This window comes from Mobula birostris, chromosome 2 (assembly GCF_030028105.1).
Source record: "Mobula birostris isolate sMobBir1 chromosome 2, sMobBir1.hap1, whole genome shotgun sequence".
In the NCBI taxonomy this organism is placed as follows: Eukaryota; Metazoa; Chordata; class Chondrichthyes; order Myliobatiformes; family Myliobatidae; genus Mobula; species Mobula birostris.
In genome coordinates this window covers 50,080,012-50,097,975 of record NC_092371.1, presented here as the reverse complement: position 1 = coordinate 50,097,975, position 17,964 = coordinate 50,080,012, and the positions used below count along the sequence as shown (strand labels likewise).

Here is a 17,964-nt window from a genome sequence, read left to right as displayed (position 1 = left end):
TTACAGTCAACCCAGCCAAATGCCAGTTCGGACTCGATACCATCGACTTCCTGGGCCACAGGATTACTAAAGACGGGGCAACCCCACTGCCCGCCAAGGTAGACGCGGTCCACAACTTTCCCCAACCCAACACAATCAAAGGCCTGCAGGAATTCGTGGGTATGGTGAATTTCTACCACCGTTTCCTCCCCTCAGCAGCCCGAACCATGCGCCCCCTGTTCACTCTAATGTCGGGTAAGGGCAAGGACATTACCTGGGACGAAGAGGCCGCAGCCGCTTTCGTTAAAACCAAAGAAGCCTTGGCAAACGCCACGATGCTAGTGCACCCCAGAACGGACGTTCCTACTGCCCTCACTATGGACGCATCCAACACAGCGGTCGGTGGAGTGCTGGAACAACTCATCGAGGGTCGCTGGCAACCCCTGGTGTTCTTCAGCAAACACCTACGACCACCTGAACTCAAATACAGTGCTTTCGACCGGGAGCTATTGGCACTATACCTGGCAATCCGGCACTTCAGATACTACTTAGAAGGTAGGCCCTTCACCGAGTTCACAGACCACAAACCGCTTAACTTTGCGTTCATGAAGGTGTCCGACCCCTGGTCGTCCCGCCAGCAGCGACATCTGTCCTACATCTCTGAGTACACAACGGACATCCGGCATGTCTCGGGAAAGGACAACATCATGGCGGACGCACTATCCAGACCTACCATACAGGCCCTGTCCCAGGGGGTGGACTATGCAGCGCTGGCAGAGGCATAGCAGACAGACGCTGAGATCTCCAGTTACAGGACTGCAGTCTCCAGTTTACAGCTCCAAGACCTCCCCGTAGGCCCAGGTGAGAGGACCCTACTATGTGACGTAGCTACCGGCCAACCCCGCCCCCTCGTCCCAGCAGCCTGGCGCCGGCGGGTTTTCGAATCCATTCACAACTTAGCGCACCCCTCCATCAGGACAACCGTCCGGCTGGTCTCCAACAGGTTCGTGTAGCATGGCTGCGTAAACAGGTCAGTGAATGGGCCAAAATGTGCATGCAGTGCCAAACAGCCAAGGTGCAGCGGCACACCAAGGCTCCGCCGCAGCAGTTCAAACCCACTCGCCGGAGGTTCGACCACATTCATGTGGATATTGTGGGGCCCCTGCCAGTGTCGCAAGGAGTGTGGTACCTCCTAACTATGATAGACCGCTTCACCAGTTGGCCAGAGGCCGTCCCGCTCACCGACACCACCTCCGAATCCTGCGCCCGAGCACTGATCGCAACCTGGGTAGCCCGCTTCGGGGTACCGGCCCACATTACCTCCGACAGGGGCACCCAGTTCACCTCCAGCCTGTGGTCGGCTATGGCCAGCCTTTTAGGATCGCAGCTACACCACACAACTGCCTACCACCCACAGTCGAACGGACTAGTGGAGCGCTTCCACCGTCACCTGAAGTCGGCTGTCATGGCCCACCTGGAGGGGCCTAACTGGGTGGACGAACTTCCCTGGGTCCTGCTCGGAATCCGCACAGCGCCCAAAGAGGATCTGCACACCTCGTCGGCCGAGTTGGTGTACGGCGCACCCCCGTAGTCCCAGGAGAGTTCATACCAGCCCCAAGGGGGCAAGAGGAAGAACCCACAGCAGTCCTGGACAGACTACGTGAGAGGCTCGGTAACCTGGCCCCCATCCCCACTTCACAGCACGGACAGAGCCCGACCTGCGTACCCAAAGACCTGTAGAACTGTAACTTTCTTTTTGTACGATGGGGCGGACACCGGGCACCACTACAGCCGCCCTACGAGGGGCCGTTTAAGGTGATCAGGAACAACAGGTCCACGTTCGTGCTGGACATTGGGGGGAGAGAGGAGGTTTTCACGGTGGACCGACTCAAACCGGCCCATGTGGACTTGGCACAGCCGGTCCAGGCTCAGGCACCGCGGCGCAGGGGCAGACCTCCCAGACAGAGGCCAATCCAGACTGTGGACATTGGGGGAGGTATCGCCGGTTCTCGGGGGGGGGTTATGTGGCGACCCACTTTCTGGCACCCACGAACCGGCTCAGCAGCGTGCGCAGGCAGAGGGCTGGCCCCAAAAAGGGCGCCAGGCCATCGTCACCAGCAGGGGGAAAATCCCGCGCGCAGACAGGGTCTGGGAATATGCATTCCCCACAGTAGTCCCGCCCAGGGAGGACAGGAACGGGAAGGCTTTAAAGCAGGCCGCGAAGTTTGAATAAATCTCTTTCATCGCAACTCCAACTCACCGACTCTGTGTGGTTATTCTAGCGCTGTGTGCAGCACACCGCTACAACATGATAAATAAATATAGATAAAAAACTGAATTACCCTAAGTGTACGAAGGGTGATTGATAAGTTCGTGGCCTAATTGAAGGAGTCAATTTTAGAAAACCTAGCACACTTATTTTTCAACGTAGTCCCCTCCTACATTTACACATGGTCGTGGAGCATACGGATCCCTTCTTTGTAGAAGTCGGCGTCTTGGACCTCCAGAAAGTGGTCCACGACAGGGGTGATTGATAAGTTTGTGGCCTAAGGTAGAAGGAGATGAGTAGTAGTAGTCATAGTCATACTTTATTGATCCCGGGGGAAATTGATTTTTGTTACAGTTGCACCATAAATAATAAATAGTAATAGAACCATAAATAGTTAAATGGTAATATGTAAATTATGCCAGTAAATTATGAAATAAGTCCAGGACCAGCCTATTGGCTCAGGGTGTCTGACCCTCCAAGGGAGGAGTTGTAAAGTTTAATGGCCACAGGCAGGAATGACTTCCTATGACGCTCTGTGTTGCATCTTGGTGGAATGAGTCTCTGGCTGAATGTACTCCTGTCCATCCAGTACATTATGTAGTGGATGGGAAACATTGACCAAGATGGCATGCAACTTAGACAGCTCTCGTTACATGCACGTGCATTTCAACTCTGAGTGATAATGCAGAAAGGTTGAAGTTAATAACTCATCTCCTTCTACCCTAGGCCACAAACTTATCAATTACCCCTGCTGTGGACCACTTTCTGGAGGTCCAAGTCGCCGACTTCTACAAAGAAGGGACCCGTATGCTCCAAGAACCGCTGGACTAAGTGTGTAAACGTAGGAGAGGACTATGTTGAAAAATAAGTGGGCTAGGTTTTCTAAAATTGACTCCTTCTACCTTAGGCCACGAACTTATCAATCACCCCTCGTATATGCATCTATAAAACAGTTAAGTTAAAATAAGTAGTACAAAAAACCAGAAATAAGTTCATGAGTTCAACCTCCATTTAGAAATCAGATGGCAGAGGGGAAGAAAATGCTCCTGAGTTGCTGAGTGTGTGGCTTCCGGCTTCTGTATCTCCTTCCCAATGGTAGCAATGAAAAGGGGACATGTCCTGGTTGTGGGGGGCAGTCCTTAATGATGGCTGCCACCTTCCTAAGGCCCCACTGCTTGAAGGTGTCTTGGATACTGTCGAGGGTAGTACACATGATGGAGGTGACTAATTTTACATACAGTATATAATTTGACGAAGTACATATATGTCACCATATACAACCCCGAGATTTATTTTCTTGTGGGCGTACCCAGTAAATCTATTGAATAATAACCATAACAGAATCAATGAAAGACCACCCAACTTGAGCATTCAATCAGAGTGCAGCAGACTGCAAGCTGTTAGAGGTATGAGATAATAGGAATAAATGAGGAGCATTCAATTTTATTGTACATTTTATCACTTCTACTGACTGATTTTATTAGAGCTTTAACAGGCAGACAGAAATTGTTTGGGAAAGGATGGTAGAACAAACTTGTGGAAAAGTAAATGTTTTCCATATCTTCATAAGGAGACTTGCAGTATATATTTTTCCAAAGCTAAGCATTTGCTCTTCAATTTATTCTCTACTCCATTTGCCATGAAATTTTACTTACATGGTACCATTGTGTGCACAGCTGGAAAGTGAAAATGGCAGATGCTGACCTGAAAAGGAAAATTAATTAAGTTGTGCTGTTTTTAAATTCTTTTCTTTCCTTGTTGAACCCTGGATTGGGGCACTACAGCAGCTTGAAGAAGTCATTGATTATACATGCAGGATATTCAGTTAATCCAGTGACTGAGAATCAAAGTAAAAATGCACCAGCTGTTTAAGGTCATTTACAGTACGGGTACCTCCTTCTTTCACATGATTTACCTCAGTAATCATCCCATGGAGCTGCCAGAGTCTGCCCTGATTGTGGTGGGTAAAAACATACTAATTTGTCAGGGAAAGTTGTTGCCGTTAAAGAAAGAATGGAATTGGTTCTTTTCATGTGACTGACATGTTGTTTCACCCAGACACTTGCATTAAACGATGATGGCAGTTAGCCAGGCATTCCTGATTAGGGATGGGATGGAAGGATGAAAGGGGTATGAGAGATCAGTGAATAGCACGAGAAACAAGAACTCAAGCTGCCTGCATCTGCATGTGTGTGAGCGATCCTTCAGTCTATGTAAAGGAACGGGAAGAATAACTCTAACAGTCACAAAGCAAAACTCCAGGTTGACTCTCTCAGTTTTGCATCAGTTTTGATTTTTTTCTTGTCTTTTAAAAAATATTTATCTTCTTTTATTATTGCGCCTGCTGAATAATGCTGTCCAGATCTGAAAATACCTCTGACCAATGGACACATAATGGCTGCTGTCACCTTCAATCATGGATCATGAATCACTCTTTATTCTAGATCCTATGGTAGCAACAGAGGTTAATTTAGTCATTTTTATTGTTGCGATGGACTGAGCTATTATTTTACATGGAGGATGTGCTTGTTTTCCATCGTCACTGAATAGAAACATAGAAAACACAGAAGAAACATAGAAAACCTATAGCGCAATGCAGGCCCTTCGGCCCACAAAGCTGTACCGAACATGTCCATACCTTAGAAATGACCTAGGATTACCCATAGCCCTCTATTTTTCTAAGCTCCATGTACCTATCCAGGAGTCTCTTAAATGACCCTATTGTATCTGCCTTCACCACTGTCACCAGCAACCTATTCCATGCACTCACCACTCTCTGCGTTTTTAAAAAAAAAACAACTTACTCCTGACATCTCCTCTGTACCTACTGCCAAGCACCTTAAAACTGTAAACGACAGGAATTCTGCAGGTGCTGGAAATTCAAGCAACACACATAAAAGTTGCTGGTGAACGCAGCAGGCCAGGCAGCATCTCTAGGAAGAGGTGCAGTCGACGTTTCAGGCCGAGACCCTTCGTCAGGACTAACTGAAGGAAGAGTGACTCACTCTTAACTCACTCTTCCTTCAGTTAGTCCTGACGAAGGGTCTCGGCCTGAAACGTCGACTGCACCTCTTCCTAGAGATGATGCCTGGCCTGCTGCATTCACCAGCAACTTTTATGTGTGTTACCTTAAAACTGTGCCCTCTTGTGCTAGCCATTTCAGCCCTGGAAAAACGCCTCTGACTATCCACACGATCAATGCCTCTCATCATCTTATACACCTCCATCAGGTCACCTCTCATCCTCCGTCGCTCCAAGGAGAAAAGGCCGAGTTCACTCAACCTATTTTCATAAGGCATGCTTCCCCAATCCAGGCAACATCCTTGTAAATCTCCTCTGCACCCTTTCTATGATTTCCACATCGTACTGTAGTGAGGTGACCAGAACTGAGTACAGTACTCCAAGTGGGGTCTGACCAGGGTCCTATATAGCTGCAACATTACCTCTCGGCTTCTAAACTCAGACTCACAGTTGATGAAGGCCAATGCACCATATGCCTTCTTAACCACAGAGTCAACCTACGCAACTGCTTTTACTATCCTATGGACTCCGACCCCAAGATCCCTCTGATCCTCCACACTGCCAAGAGTCTTGCCATTAATACTATTTTCTGCCATCATATTTGACCTACCAAAATGAACCATCTCACACTTATCTGGGTTGAACTCCATCTGCCACTTCTCAGCCCAGTTTTTCATCCTATCAATGTCCTGCTGTAACCTCTGACAGCCCTCCACACTATCTGCAACACCCCCAGCCTTTGTGTCATCAGCAAATTTACTAACTCATCCCTCCACTTCCTCATCCAGCTCATTTATAAAAATCATGAAGGATAGGGGTCCCAGAACAGATCCCTGAGGCACACCACTGGTCACTGACCTCCATGCAGAATGTGACCCATCTACAACCACTCTTTGCCTTCTGTGGGCAAGCCAGTTCTGGATCCACAAAGCCAGTTCTGCTCCTGAGAAATGCTGTCTCATTCTGCCCTGCAGAGCTGATGTACGGTTAGAATGGCAATAAAGTTTTTTGAATCTTTTGAATCAATGTCCCCTTGGATCACATGCCTCCTTACTTTCTCAATAAGCCTTGCATGGGGTACCTTATCAATAGATTTTTCACGGCAAGATGCGGAAGTAGATTTCCAGGCCTGTCTTCCACGCAGATACTGCTGCTGCCCAGGTTGGGACCCGGCTGGGTTTGAACTCAGAACCATCTACCTTGAAGTCCAGTGCTAATGCCATTGGTATTTCTATTGGTAAAAATTCGACTATCTTGCAGTCCTACCATGACAGCTGAGGGTTGTTAAAATGAGTGCCCTGGAAACAAAAGCATCACGGAGAATGCATATCATCTTCCGAAAAGGAGTCTCTGGCATCTGCAACAGCTCAGGGTTCCCCCGTGGTCAACACCCTACAAGTATCTTTACTATGTATTGTATATCACACAACCTAACAATCTGATTGCAAACGACAGTATTAGAGGGATGGCAGACTGAAAAGTCAGAACCTAAGGGACTTGAAGGGCAGACTAAAGAGCAACAGAAGCAAAAGATGCTGCATGATAAGGAATACAGTGGAGGATCACTGCCTTCCTTCAGCAGAATGCCACAGCTGCATCATTCAGGAAGGATGCACTGGCTCACTTTCAGAGAGATACTTTTCATACTGATCTTGCTAAGATATACATAGTCCCTAGTCCAAATGCAGTCACCTCTCCACACCCCTGACCTTACCATAAGTGAGAGAGCTCAGGCAGCATGTAATCCAGCTGTGTTGAAACAGAAACTGTTTGGAAGAGTTGCACTCACTTTTGATTACGGAAAAGAGCTGGGTTCTCACATGCAAGATGCTCCAGATGTTGATATAAATGGTGTGATTGTGGGACATGCCCTGTTTCTGTGTTTCAGCGATCACCTAAGCATTTCATCGGAAGATAATAATTGTGTCTGAAGAAATAGGTTGTGCAAATTTCCAGAGAACATGGGGAGAAATATAACCAAACTGGCCCTCATCCTGATTGGCAAACATTTGTAGGAGACCGTATGAAGCTGTTCATCGACCCTGTGTGAAAAACCAGGTCTCATCATGCTGTAAGATTCCATGTCTCCTCTGTGACATGAGAGCTGGGCCACTAAGGACCAAGGATAAATATAGTGGGTTCCACTTAACTGGGACACATCAGGACCAGTACATTTTAGCCCAATTAAGCGGCTGCCCCCCTTAGCCCAAGTTTCATGGAAGTAGTTAAAAAAGACAAGCCACCATTTAACTGAGTAACAAATTATGTATTTAAATGAAATACAGAATGGATTAGAACACAATCAATAACACTGGAGGTTGTCCATCATATCCGATGACAATAGGAAACCCGTGTGAAAGAGATTTTAAAGTGGAAAGCCATTGTTTTGGGGTAATTACACTCTCTACCTCTGAAATCTGAGTCCAATGGTATGAGTAATCATCACAACTGGGGTCTTCCTTGGTTGTAGTGAATGACCATGACTACTTCTGTGCCTCATCGTACCCTTCACACACCACAGAGCACAGCAAAACCGCCATCCAGGTGGTTGGATTGTACTGTAGATCTCATCCATCCAGTCCTCTGAAGCTGACTTTGCATGCTAGGACTGGCATATCCCTATCTCTCCAGGGTATTGGACCCAACTGTGACCCTCACCTACATGTTAAAGCAGTGCACCAGCGTATGTCCATTGTTTCATGTCAACAGCTACTTGGAGCCACCGTGAGGGCTGAGTGTCTGGTGGGGATCAAAAGTAACATCCAAGAGGATTGCTGATACCTTCAAATTCTTTGTAGTTCCCAACTTGTTGAAGTAGTGAAATTATTTCATTTTCTTTCCTGGCCATTTCTGGCATCTCCAAGCCTGAATGATTGAAAACTCAATGAGCAAACCGTTCTGAATTGCCTCAGTGCTCATTTCTCACCAACTATCAGTGACAAAAATCACTCCTTTTTAAACACAAGGTGCCATTTAAAAACTGCTCACCCTAAGCACAGTGTAGTGTCTAATGGTCACAGAGGCATGTGCAACTGACACTAGTTAAAAGCTGTTTGGCAACAGTCTCCTGCCCCAATTAAGCAGCATAGTGTCCAAAATAAACAAAGGGAATCCTGGCTATTTTCTAAATTAGCTTTTGTTCTTTAAGAGTTGTCTCACGTAAACTGCTGTCTCAGTTAACTGGACTTTGCTGTATTTTGAATGATTTTGCTTGTGGCCTGCAATGTAATTTCAGGAATAGTTTTAAGGTAAGTCTTAATGTTTTGTAGTGTTATGAAAGTCTAATCAGTTTGTTCCAACTATTTTCTATCAATGTTCCATGATAATTTAACATGGAGTCATAGAGCATTACAATGCAGAAATAGGACCAAAGAGTTCATTACCATGGAACTCTGATGCTACTTAATCCCATTGACCCACAGCTGGTCCATAGTCCTCCATATCCCTCTTATCTATGTACTTATCCAACCATCTCTTAAATGGTGCAATTGAACCAGCATCCATCACTTCCACTGGCAGATCATTCCACCCTCTGAGTGGGGAAGATCCCCCTCAGATTCCTCCTTAATCTATGGACTCTAGTTTTTGTTTCACCAAACCTCAGTGGAAAAACTTGCTTGCTTTTACACTATCTATACCCTTCCTCATTATTTATACCTTTTTGCAAACCTCTCCTCATTCTCCTATGCTCCAGCAAATACAGTCCTAACCTATTCAACCTTTTCCTATAATTCAGGTCCTAAAGTCCTAGCAACACCTTTGTAAGTGCTCTCTGTATTCACTGAATCTTATTAATATCTTTCTTGTAGGTAGGTGACCAGAATAGCACACAATACTTCAAATCTGGCCTCACCAATATCTTATACAACTTCATATTTATGAAGGGCAATGTGCCAAAAGTGTCTTTAAAACCCTTTCTACTTGTGATGCCACTTCCAGGGGATTATGGATCTGTATCCCCAGATCTCTTTGTTGGACTACACTCCTCAAAGCCCTACCATCCACTGTATAAATTCTACTCTGGTTTGTACCCAAACGCAACACCTCACACTTGTCTGCATTAAATTCCATCTGCTATTTTTTCAGCCAATTGCGTCAGCTTTGATAGCCTTCCTCACTGTCCACTATGCAGCCAACCTTGGTGTCATCTGCAAATTTTCTGATCCAGTTTACCACATTATCATCCAATTTAATAATATAGGTTACAAACAACAACGGACCTAGCACTGCCATTAGTCACAGGCCTTCACTTACAAGGCAACCACTTACTTACCATTTTCGTGCTTCTACTAAGCCGATATTGAATCAAATTTACTATTTCATCCTGAACGCCAAATGAATGAACATTCTCGACCAGCCCCCCCATGAGGTACTTTATCAAAAGCCCTGGTAAAGTCCATGTTGACAATGTTCCACTGCCTTTCCTTCATCAACTTTCCTGGTAACCTCCTCAAGAAACACTATAAGATTGGTTAGACATGATTTACCACATACCAAGCCATGTTGACTAACACTAATCAGGATCTGTCCATGCAAATATTTATATATCCAGTCCTTTAGACTACTTTCCAATAATTTACCCACTATTGACATGAGGTGCACTGGGCATTAATTTCCCGAGTTCTTACATCTTTCTTAAACAACAGAACAACGTTAGCAATCCTCCAGTTCTCCAGCACCTCACTCAAGGCTAAGATTTCCTATGACTTAGAATCTGTAATCTTATCTATTTGGGTGTATTCTGCATTATTGTGAATATAGCTGATATTATTCAAAACTCAGGCTTTTGTTCTTACCTTAAATATAAATAAGTTTAGGAAGCTTGCAATAAGCCTTCAGGTCTTTATTTTGTAATTTGTGAGCAGTGAAGTGAAGTTAAAAACACAAGTTGCTCCACAGACTAAGAGACAGTGTGCAAAATGGTGAGTATGAGACTTTTGCATATTCGTGAGCCAAATGTTAAGACAATGGGGTTGTGTTAATTGGCCTGCATCAAATTGGGCAATGTGGGTTAAGTTACTTGCACCATTGTGACTGAGTTCAATCTGGCACATCAGATAGACATTGTCACTTAGCATGGCAAACATGGTCATAGGTATAGGCAGTCAACAGTTTTTATGTACTTAGTTGTGAATTTAGAGATGGCCTTAACAACATTAATTTTGTGTGTCTGAGATTTCTTCCCCCAGAAGCTTTCAGACTATTTGTGTAAATTACTTTGTGACAAAGGTGTTTGAACATTCAGAGGCATCTGTCACTGAAGATATGTAATTCAAAGGAAGCATCGTCAACCAGAAATATTGAAGGAAGCTATGTCTTTGTAGCTATTGAAATTGTGCGGTATCAGCTACAGTCACCTTTGATCTCAGGGATATAAAATGTGATGTCCCTTTGGGTTTGTGAGCCTCTACCGAGAGTGTCTCCAGAATGATACCTGCTTGTTGTGTTGAATAAAGACTTCTATATCACCAGTTTCAGTGACTTCATTCACAATCACAACACTATCCTCAATGATTTTCTTCTGATGCTGTAATCTCGCCACTTATCAAAATTTTTGAGGTCCTTCCCCTTTCTTCCATCCAGAAATTTTTCTTTCTTCCAACGCCTTTTGTCTCTTCTTCTCCTGTATGTGATCTGAGTAATTTTCCTGCATGTGCTGATTGTTTCCAAACTAGCATGGAGCAGCACAAATTAAATTCTCTTGTTGTTTCATGATCTCTTTCCCTTATTGACAGCTCAGTTTGTCATCCTTAATGTATCATTATTTTCTTTTGTTGTATATGGACATGCATCTATCTAAGTTACATTACTTCCTGATTTATTGGGAATACATGAGTTGCATGAAGGGCAACTGTTGTAAATATAGGTCCTCAATTGGTTGAACTATTCTGAAGGTTTGTTTTTGATTTTGGGTGGAAGCTGTCTTGGCATTATTATCTATCATCTACATTATTTTCTGATATCAGAAATCATTTTCTGATTCCACCGTTAATTCTGGAAGTGGATTCTGTAAAATATGCACTCTTAACTGGAACCAGTACCATGGTAGTATCCTGTGTATTAAGTAGCAGAAATTTCTGTTTAAAATTTTGAACAGGTTCATGTTTACATAGTTCCTAGAAATAGTTTCAGTCTAAGCTAAATGAAACCCATCAAAAGAATGCTGATTGTCTTTGTTCCAGCTTGTGTGTGAGTGAGAAAGAGAGAGAGATTGTACCATTATAGTTCATGAATTTGATTAATTTCACTGATATTTGGTTTCTTAAAATACAGTAAACCATGCTATAAATATGACATGAAATATGTAAAGTAAAGAATTCCAGAATCGATCTTGAACATACAATACTCAATCACCTTCATTTTCAGTTATCAACCTTGTCAGTAGTAAATTTACACAATTTGCTGTGTTTATGGATTTCTCTTCGGCTGTGCTCTTGATAATAAATGGTAGGCACCAACTAGATTTCTAGTTCATTTTGACCCTTGACATGCACATTTTTCTATCTAGTCTGTCTGCTCATGTGGACAACGGAGATTGATTTAAAATGAACTTACTAATCACGATTCCTTGCAACACTGGTGCTTGCACTTTTGACAGCCTTCATTTATCAGAAGTGCTTACAGATCAGCCAGTGTTTGATTTTAACGGTCTTTTCCCCTGTACATTTTTAAAAATAGTTTGAGGGTGCAAGCTCTAATGAACCAAAATGTAGTGGTAAATATGAAGAGTGTGGAAACAAGAATTGGGAGTTTTTTTAATAAATGACCTTAACCCTAGCTGGAGAAATGCCTGAGTTGCCCCATCCAGAGTCTGGACCAGAGAATGGAGGATAGGCCAGATGTCTGCACGTCTGGGAATCCAGAGTCAAGGATTGAAGGCTTGGAGGTGACCTGACATGGGTTTGGAGGCCTGTGTGTATGAGGGCTAGGAGGGTGGGAAAGTGGTTTGCCTTGCTGTTGGTGCTGATTGTTGTTCTATGTTGTTTGTTGTGTTGTTGTGCCGAACATTGTGGGCATGCTATGTTGGCACCAGAATCTGTGGTTACACTTGTGCCTGACCCCAGCCAGTCCTTGGGTTGGTTGGTTGTTAATTCAAATGACACATTTCACTGTATGCTTCGACATACATGAGATTCCGGTAAGACGGCAGTATATTCAGATGCAGCAGCCTCTTGGGAGGCAACCAAAAGTCATTTTTTCGTTTATTAAATGTCTTTTTTACGATTGCAAGACAATACTGGACTCAAAGAAATTCAGGTACTGCAGGTCTACCCCATCAGAGAGCTGGTCATTGGTGGAGCAGCTGGATATGTTGCAGACCCTGTTGCTGCCTGCTACAGGAATCCATTGAAGGCATTGGAGTTGGTCCGTAAAGGTGGTGTGCAGTGTAACAGTGGGTGATTGTCTTGGACTTTTCTCTTCTGACTGTAAGACCCTGTTGGAGATTGGTATTGTAAAATGCCGCAGGCCTGTTAACCTTGCTTGGTGGTGTAACGGCTGGCAGGGGAGCAGCATAGTCTCGGTTGCAGTGAAGGCTAGGCCTCAAGCAGCGGGCTCGCCTGTTGCTGCAGTACAGGAGAGAAAATACCAGAGGCATTGTAGCATGGTGCCCATGCTCGGTTAGGGGCTGGCCTCTCCCATTGGTGTTTCTCTCAGTGTCCAATCAGTGGAATGACAAGCTGGATTGCATTCGTGTGTTTGTCTCAGGACTGCCAGGAACTTCACCATCAATTTGCTGGACATGTCACTCAGGACGCGGGATATATATAGATATAGCTCCTTGCATGACTATATGTGTGCTCACCTTGGCCCCAGAGGAATGCTGTTTCATTCCGCTGTATTCATGTATGCTTGAACGATAATTAAACTTGAATTTCATTCATTTTATTTCATCTAAATCTGAATCTGAATCCCAATGAAATACTTCCATCCTTCGGCAAGACATAAGCCAAATGACTGCAGATGCTGAAATCTGGAGCAACACAAAAAAGCTGGAGGTAATCAATAGGTCAGATTGACAGTCCAGATGGAGATGTTGTCAATTTCTTTCCATAGGTGCTGCCTGACCCTGCTGTTTTCCTCCAGAAATTTCTGTGTTGAAACATTTGATAGGCCTTTAGATTAGTTGCTGGATGTATGACAGTTCTGCCAATGCTTGGCATTTATTATTGTTGTGTCTCATGATACTTTAATCATAAAATCATTTTTGTTCCAGAAGGCAGGAAACATCAATGTTTGGGATTAAACAGTCATTAGTTATGTCTGAAAGTACATTACATTTTGCTACATTAGTAAATTCATGGGTTGACTTAATTTTCTTTCCTTCTTGCCAAACTGTTAAAACGAATTTTTAACTTGGCTAAATTTCTTATCCCTGGAGATCAAATGTGGTGAAACTGGCCAATGAAATGAGATCACAATGTTACCGTAATCTTTTGCATTTAGTAAAGGTAGATGGTCCTCAAATGGAAAAGCAATATAACCACTGAAAAGGTTTTTGGGGTTTCTACCTACAGAATCTCAAATCTGGTCACTATTTTCATATTTTATATCAAAATAAATGTAGACTTTCCTTTCAAAGTATTCAAACTCTTCATACAAGCATGCAGTTTAAACCATGGTGCTGATTTTGGAGTCACTATACATCTGGATACTTTCTCATGTGATTCTTACCTTGTGGGATCTTATTGTGATTTAATAACTTGCCTATGCATTAAGCAAAGTCTGATGACTTAATTAATGGTCATGTTTTAATTCCACTGTTTCTTTGAAATTGTTTTCCTGCCGAATAATCCAACATTATATATGTTGTTTTAGGTGGCCACAAATCTTTGCCAGACGAGCATACTGGCTGCAAGTAGGTTAGCAGCAGCAGCACGACCGCATCCCCTCTTATGTTTCAAGATATAGAAGCTGAAGGTAAGCGACATGTTTAATAGAGAAGGACAAGTGTCCAATTACAGCATTTTGTTGACAAAACAAAAAAAATCCTTTGAGAGATTATAATAATCTTACTAGCTTTGCAATGAAGTTATTCTACTCAATTATAACTGTGCCTGAAATACACGATTAATTCACTCTAATTATTGAATAGCTGACCTCAGGCTCAACACTGAGGCTGACCTCAGCCTCAAATCTCCTCAGTGCTTGTTTTTGTGAAGAACAGAGGCTTTCCCACATGAAACCTAAGAAAATCTAAAGGAGGTGTGTATCTGTTACGTTTCAGAAGCTAAGATATTGCTAAATACGTGTAAGTTGTTCAAATATCTTCCTACGTTGTCTGCACTTAATATGTAGTCTCGAAAAACCTGGGTGAGCTATCGAGTATTCTTTTGCATATTGAGTCTATTTTGGGTTTTAATTTTACTCTTTTGTTTTGATCTCTGTGAGAATAAAATATTTTCCACTACTATATTTTCCAACAAACATGGTTTGTTGCCTCCTGGGTGCCAGGGTCCAGGATGTCTCTGACCGGGTGCACAACATCCTGGTACAGGAGGGAAAGCAACCAGAAATCGTGATACATGTTGGTACCAACGACGTAGGCGGGAAGAGGGATGAGGTCCTGAAGTGTGAGTTTCGGGAACTAATCAGAAGGCTGAAAAACATTCTCAGGATTGCTGCCAGTGCTACGTGACAGTGATGGTAAGAATTGGAGGAGATGGCAGCTGAATGTGTGGCTGAGGAGTTGGTGCAGGGGGCAGGGTTTTAGATTTTTGGATCATTGGGATCTCTTCTGGGGAAGGTGGGACCTGTACAGATTGGATGGGTTGCTCCTGAACTCGAGGGGGAGGGATATCCTTGCAGGTAGGTTTGCTAGCATGGTTCGGGAGGGTTTAAACTAATTTGCAAGAGGGATGGGACCTAGATCGATAGAGCAGTGAAAGAAGTGCATGGAGTAAAGCCAGATCTAACATATAGAGAGGCTTTGAGGAAAGAGAAGTAGAATAAACAGTGTAAAGACAGTAAGGTAGAAGGGCTGAAGTGTGTGTACTTCAATGCAAGAAGCATCAAGAACAAAGATGATGAACTGAGAGCTTGGATACATACATGGAATTATGATGTAGTGGCCAATACAGAGACTTGGCTGGCACCAGGGCAGGAATGGATTCTCAATACTCCTGGATTTCAGTGCTTTAAAAGGTATAGAGAGCGGGGGAAAGGGGAGGAGGGGTGGCATTACTGGTCAGGGATATTATTACAGCTACAGAAAGGGTGGGTAATGTAGCAGGATCCTCTTTTGAGTCAGTATGGGTAGAAGTCAGGAATGGGAAGGGAGCAGTTACTCTATTGGGAGTATTCTATAGGCCCCCTGGTAGCAGCAGAGATACAGAGGAGCAGATTGGGAGGCTGATTTTTGGAAAGGTGCAAAAATAACAGGGTTGCTATCATGGGTGACTTTAACTTCCCTAATATTGATTGGTACCTGATTAGTTCCAATCGGTTAGATGGGGCAGAGTTTAAGTGTGTCCAGGATGGATTCCTGTCACAGTATGTTGACAGACTGACCAGGGGGAATGCCATACTAGCTCTAGTATTAGGTAACAAACCGGGTCAGGCAACAGATCTCTCAGTGGGTGAGCACCTGGGGGAGAGTGACCACCGCTCGCTGGCCATTCGCATTATCATGGAAAAGGATAGAATCAGAGGACAGGAAAATTTTTAATTGGAGAAGAGTAAATTATGCGGCTATAAGGCTAGAACTTGTAGGTGTGAATTGGGATGATGTTTTTGCAGAGAAATGTACTATGGACATGTGGTCGATGTTTAGGGATCTCTTGCAGGATGTTAGGGATAAATTTGTCCCAGTGAGGAAGATAAAGAATGGTAGGGTGAAGGAACCATGGGTGACAAGTGAGGTGGAAAATCTAGTCAGGTGGAAGACAGCAGCATACATGAGGTTTAGGAAGCAAGGATCAAGTGGGTCTATTGAGGAATATAAGGTAGCAAGAAAAGAGTTTAAGAATGGGCTGAGGAGAGCAAGAAGGGGGCAGGAGAAGGCCTTGGTGAGTAGGGTAAAGGAAAACCCCAAGGCATTCTTCAATTATGTGAAGAACAAAAGGATGACAAGAGTGAAGGTAGGACAGATTAGAGATAAAGATGGGAAGATGTGCCTGGAGGCTGTGGAAGTGAGCGTAGTCCTCAATGAATACTTCTCTTCGGTATTCACCAATGAGAGGGAACGATTGAGTGAGGTTGATGTTCTGAAGCATGCTGATATTAAGGGGAGAGGAGGTATTGGAGTTGTTAAAATACGTTAGGATGGATAAGTCCCTGGGGCCTGATGGAGTATTCCCCAGGCTGCTCCACGAAGCGAGGGAAGAGATTGCTGAGCTTCTGGCTAGGATCTTTGTCCTCGTCGTCCATGGGAATGGGGCCAGAGAATTGGAGGGAAGTGAATGTTGACCCTTTGTTCAAAAAAGGTAGTAGGGATAGACCGGGTAATTATAGACCAGTGAGCCTTACGTCTGTGGTGGGAAAGCTGTTGGAAAAGATTCTTAGAGTGAGGATCTATGGGCATTTAGAGAATCATAGTCTGATCAGGGATAGTCAGCATGGCTTTGTGAAGGACGGATCGTGTCTAACAAGCCTGATAGAGTTCTTTGAGGAGGTGACCAGGCATATAGAGGAGGGTAGTGCAGTGGATGTGATCTACACGGATTTTAGTAAGGCATTTGACAAGGTTCCACATGGTAGGCTTATTCAGAAAGTCAGAAGGCATGGGATCCGGGGAAGTTTAGCCAGGTGGACTCAGAATTGGCTTACCTGCAGAAAGCAGAGGGCCGTGGTGGAGGGAGTACATTCAGATTGGAGGATGGTGACTAGTGGTGTCCCACAAGGATCAGTTCTGGGACTCTACTTTTCGTAATTTTTATTAACGACATGGATGTGGGGGTAGAAGAGTAGATTGGCAAGTTTGCAGACGACACAAAGGTTGGTGGTGCTGTGGATAGTGTAGAGAATTGTCGAAGATTGCAGAGAGACATTGATAGGATGCAGAAGTGGGCTGAGAAGTTGCAGATGGAGTTCAACCCGGAGAAGTGTGAGGTGGTACACTTTGGAAGGACAAACTCCAAGGCAGAGTACAAAGTAAATAGCAGGATACTTGGTAGTGTATAGGAGCAGAGGGATCTCGGGGTACATGTCCACAGATCCCTGAAAGTTGCCTCATAGGTAGATAGGATAGTTAAGGAAGCTTATGGGGTGTTAGCTTTCATAAGTCGAGGGATAGAGTTTAAGAGTTGCGAGGTAATGATGCAGCTCTATAAAACTCTGGTTAGGCCACACTTGGAGTACTGTGTCCAGTTCTGGTCACCTCACTATAGGAAGGATGTGGAAGCATTGGAAAGGGTACAGAGGAGATTTACCAGGATGCTGCCTAGTTTAGAGAGTATGCATTATGATCAGAGATTAAGGGAGCTAGGGCTTCTCTCTTTGGAGAGAAAGAGGATGAGAGGAGACATGATAGAGGTGAACAAGATAATAAGAGGAATAGATAGAGTGGATAGCCAGCGCCTCTTCCCCAGGGCACCACTGCTCAATACAAGAGGACACGGGTTTAAGGTAAGGGGTGGGATGTTCAAGGGGAATATTAGAGGAGGGTTTCTTACTCAGAGAGTAGTTGGTGCGTTGAATGCACTGCCTGAGTTAGTGGTGGAGGCAGATACACTAGTGAAATTTAAGAGACTACTAGA

At 44.2% G+C, this 17,964-nt stretch overlaps 1 protein-coding gene across 6 annotated transcripts in view; it reads left to right on the top strand.

Moving 5' to 3' along the window:
* LOC140186401 (extracellular sulfatase Sulf-2-like) overlaps window positions 1–17,964 on the top strand; it is a 348,168-nt gene that overhangs the window by 68,495 nt on the left and 261,709 nt on the right. For all 6 annotated transcript variants that reach the window (XM_072240682.1, XM_072240639.1, XM_072240655.1 and 3 more), the window contains exon 2: window positions 14,087–14,188. The gene's annotated coding sequence lies outside the window, so the exon portion shown is untranslated. The remainder of the gene's footprint in view (window positions 1–14,086; window positions 14,189–17,964) is intronic.